Source organism: Salvelinus namaycush, unplaced genomic scaffold (assembly GCF_016432855.1).
Source record: "Salvelinus namaycush isolate Seneca unplaced genomic scaffold, SaNama_1.0 Scaffold575, whole genome shotgun sequence".
Classification (NCBI taxonomy): domain Eukaryota; kingdom Metazoa; phylum Chordata; class Actinopteri; order Salmoniformes; family Salmonidae; genus Salvelinus; species Salvelinus namaycush.
The window spans coordinates 32,501-37,500 of record NW_024061281.1 but is presented as its reverse complement, the minus strand read 5'-3'; positions in this window follow the sequence as shown (position 1 = coordinate 37,500).

Here is a 5,000-nt window from a genome sequence, read left to right as displayed (position 1 = left end):
GTTGGTAGGAGAGGAGTTGGGGAGGAGAGGTTGGTAGGAAAGGAGATGGGGAGGAGAGGAGGGGAGGAGAGGTTGGTAGGAGAGGAGGAGGTGGGGAGGAGAGGTTGGTAGGAGAGGAGGTGGGGAGGAGAGAAGGAGGGGAGGAGAGGTTGGTAAGGAGAGGAGGAGGTGGGGAGGAGAGGAGGAGGGGAGGAGAGGTTGGTAGGAGAGGAGGTGGGGAGGAGAGGAGGAGGGGAGGAGAGGTTGGTAGGAGAGGAGGAGGTGGGGAGGAGAGGTTGGTAGGAGAGGAGGCGGTGGGGAGGAGAGGTTGGTAGGAGAGGAGGTGGGGAGGAGAGGAGGAGAGGAGGAGAGGTTGGTAAGGAGAGAAGGAGGTGGGGAGGAGAGGAGGAGGAGAGGAGAGGTTGGTAGGAGAGGAGGTGGGGAGGAGAGGAGGAGGGGAGGAGAGGTTGGTAAGGAGAGGAGAAGGTGGGGAGGAGAGGAGAGGAGGAGGGGGGGAGAGGAGAGGAGGAGGGGAGGAGAGGAGAGGAGGTGGGGAGGAGAGGAGATGGGGAGAAGAGGAGAAGAGAGAGATGGTGGGGAGGAGAGGTTGGTAGGAGAGGTGGTGGGGAGGAGAGGAGATGGTGGGGAGGAGAGGTTGGTAGGAGAGGTGGTGGGGAGGAGAGGAGGTGGGGAGGAGAGGAGATGGTGGGGAGGAGAGGTTGGTAGGAGAGGAGGTGGTTGGTAGGAGAGGAGGTGGGGAGGAGAGCAGATGGTGGAGAAGAGGAGAGGAGAGAGATGGTGGGGAGGAGAGGTTGGTAGGAGAGGTGGTGGGGAGGAGAGGAGATGGTGGGGAGGAGAGGTTGGTAGGAGAGATGGTGGGGAGGAGAGGTCTCTCCCTCTATATCTCTCCCTCTGTTTCTCCCTCTGTTTCTCCCTCTCTCTCTCTCTCTCTCCCTCTTTCTCTCCCTCTCTCTCTCCCTCTCTCTCTCTCTCTCTCTCTCTCTCTCTCTCTCTCTCTCCCTCTCTCTCTCTCTCTCTCCCTCTCTCTCTGTCTCTCTCTCTCTCTATTTCTCTCTGTCTCTCTCTGTCTCTCTCTGTCTCTCTCTGTCTCTCTCTCTGTCTCTCTCTCCCTCTCTTTCGCCCTCTCTCTCCCTCTCCCTCTCCCTCTCTGTCTCTCTCTCCCTCTTTCTGCCTCTCTCCCCTTTCTCCCTCTCTCTCCCTCTCTCTCTATCTCTCCCTCTCTGTCTCCTATTCTGTATACTGAAGAATATTGAAGCTTCTAAGTGGCTCTTCTCCTTCTCTACACACACGCACGCACGCACGCACGCACGCACGCACGCACGCACGCACGCACGCACGCACGCACGCACGCACGCACGCACACACACACACACACACACACACACACACACACACACACACACACACACACACACACACACACATACACACCACTTAATTTTGAAGTTAATCTCACATAAGGTCTAGACTAGACTGCTATCATTAAATGTTACATTTGCTTTCTAATCGTTATTGATGGGAGGGAGAACTGCTATACAGACACTGAGGGAGAACTGCTATACAGACACTGAGGGAGAACTGCTATACAAATACTGAGGGAGAACTGCTATACAGATACTGAGGGAGAACTGCTATACAGATACTGAGGGAGAACTGCTATACAGATACTGAGGGAGAACTGCTATACAGATACTGAGGGAGAACTGCTATACAGATACTGAGGGAGAACTGCTATACAGATACTGAGGGAGAACTGCTATACAGATACTGAGGGAGAACTGCTATACAGATACTGAGGGAGAACTGCTATACAGACACTGAGGGAGAACTGCTATACAGATACTGAGGGAGAACTGCTATACAGATACTGAGGGAGAACTGCTATACAGATACTGAGGGAGAACTGCTATACAGATACTGAGGGAGAACTGCTATACAGATACAGAGGGAGAACTGCTATACAGATACTGAGGGAGAACTGCTATACAGATACTGAGGGAGAACTGCTATACAGATACTGAGGGAGACCTGCTATACAGATACTGAGGGAGAACTGCTATACAGATACAGAGGGAGAACTGCTATACAGATACAGAGGGAGAACTGCTATACAGATACTGAGGGAGAACTGCTATACAGATACTGAGGGAGAACTGCTATACAGATACTGAGGGAGAACTGCTATACAGATACTGAGGGAGAACTGCTATACGGATACTGAGGGAGAACTGCTATACAGATACTGAGGGAGAACTGCTATACAGATACTGAGGGAGAACTGCTATACAGAAACTGATGGGGGAACTGCTATACAGATACTGAGGGAGAACTGCTATACAGATAATGAGGGAGAACTGCTATACAGATACTGAGGGAGAACTGCTATACAGATAATGAGGGAGAACTGCTATACAGATGTTGTCCATTGACATCTGCTGAATATTGGATCTATTGACTGACTGCGGTTCACAATGTTCACGTCTTCATTGTATTTCCTGTGCTGTGGAAGACCTGTGATCCGAATACTAAAACCCATTGGGAGCGTCTATATATAGCAGTGTGTAGATCTATATATAGCAGTGTGTAAATCTATATATAGCAGTGTGTAGATCTATATATAGCAGTGTGTAGATCTATATATAGCAGTGTGTAGATCTATATATAGCAGTGTGTAGATCTATATATAGCAGTGTGTAGATCTATATATAGCAGTGTGTAGATCTATATATAGCAGTGTGTAGATCTATATATAGCAGTGTGTAGATCTATATATAGCAGTGTGTAGATCTATAGATAGCAGTGTGTAGATCTGTAGATAGCAGTGTGTAGATCTGTAGATATATGTGTAGATGTATTTTCTATTGGCAAGAGGGAGGTATAGAAAAAGAGCAGACTAGATTGTGTATACAAGACTTATACAATATCACAGAAGTTAGTCAAGGATTTAATGATCACACCGTTTTATTACAAAGAAAACAAACAAACTGTACATGAGGAGGGTGTTTACATTGTTTCAGAAAGAAATACAACAGATAGAAGCTGACTCCCATTCTTAGCTCTTTCTATCTATCCTGTCCTGAAAACAGGGTCCTATTCTCTAGGAACCGAAAGGAAGCAAACAGGCCGGAAGAGGGAGGGACCTACTTAAACTTGTCTAATAAGAAATGCTTGTTTTTGTTTTTCCATTGCAGAACATTTTGCTACGGTGTGCACTAATGAATACGACCCTGTACTACCCTGTTCAAGGACCCATTTGAACCGTGTGCCACTTGAGATGCCCAGGGTCCTGCCTGATCAGAGATGGTATTTACAGTGAGAACTGAGGACCTCCAGAGGCCCCTACACACTGAACTAAGAACAGTTTTGTTTTTTCCCTCAAATGGTTAAGGATATGATTAGGTGAGTGTAATCTGATCCTAGATCTGTGGTGAGGTTAATATCTAATGGTTAAGGATAGGATTAGGAAAGTGTAAGCTGATCCTAGATCTGTGGTTAAGGGCAATTTCCGCCAGCCCTGCAACGTGATTATCAACGTGGGATATGAGGCACATTTCGAATTGAAGCATTACACACACCAAACACACACACAAAAACAGATAGCACAGCAATAGCAGCAGCCACACAACACGGTTATAACTTTCATCAAAGCGTCTGCAAGAGATTTCTAGAAGCCTCAAAAATCCAAAACAGAGACAGATTCTAGAAGCCTCCTCAAAAAGCCAAAACAGAGACAGATTCTAGAAGCCTCCTCAAAAAGCCAAAACAGAGACAGATTCTAGAAGCCTCGTCAGAAAGCCAAAACAGAGACAGCTTCTAGAAGCCTCCTCAGAAAGCCAAAACAGACAGATTCTAGAAGCCTCCTGAATAAGACAAATCAGAGACAGATTCTAGAAGCCTCCTGAATAAGACAAAACAGAGACAGATTCTAGAAGCCTCCTCAAAAAGCCAATACAGAGACAGATTCTAGAAGCCTCCTCAGAAAGCCAAAACAGAGACAGATTCTAGAAGCCTCCTGAATAAGACAAAACAGAGACAGATTCTAGAAGCCTCCTCAAAAAGCCAAAACAGAGACAGATTCTAGAAGCCTCGTCAGAAAGCCAAAACAGAGACAGCTTCTAGAAGCCTCATCAGAAAGCCAAAACAGACAGATTCTAGAAGCCTCCTGAATAAGACAAATCAGAGACAGATTCTAGAAGCCTCCTGAATAAGACAAAACAGAGACAGATTCTAGAAGCCTCCTCAAAAAGCCAAAACAGAGACAGATTCTAGAAGCCTCCTCAGAAAGCCAAAACAGAGACAGATTCTAGAAGCCTCCTGAATAAGACAAAATAGAGACAGATTCTAGAAGCCTCCTCAGAAAGCCATAACAGAGACAGATTCTAGAAGCCTCCTCAGAAAGCCAAAACAGAGACAGATTCTAGAAGCCTCCTCAGAAAGCCAAAACAGAGACAGATTCTAGAAGCCTCCTCGAAAGCCAAAACAGAGACAGATTCTAGAAGCCTCCTCAGAAAGCCAAAACAGAGACAGATTCTAGAAGCCTCCTCAGAAAGCCAAAACAGAGACTGATAATTACAGAAGCATAGTAGAGACACTAAATAACAGCAGAACTAGTAGCTTGACTTTGTAGAGTAAAATATCGCTTTTAAAAGGAATCATGAAGATGAAAAAGCGTTATATACCAGATCAGTTGGGAAACGGCGATGTAGCGCCATTGAGAACACACTGAAGTAGTGGAACATGTCTTAGAAATCTACTGTTGAAATAGATGAACCTCTGTGTCCTCTGCAACAAACAACCCTGAACGTGGTGTGGTGCTTCATGCTGCGTTGTCGTGCTGCTGCTGCTGCTGCTGTTGTTGTTGTTGCTACACTTAGAGCATCCCTGTAATCAAGTGGTCATCAAAACTCCTGCATCAGTCACTTAACAGCTGTAGATGGAGTGGGACTCATCTCCTCTGTAACAACAACCCTGAAAGTGCTGCTTCATGGTGGTTGTGGTGT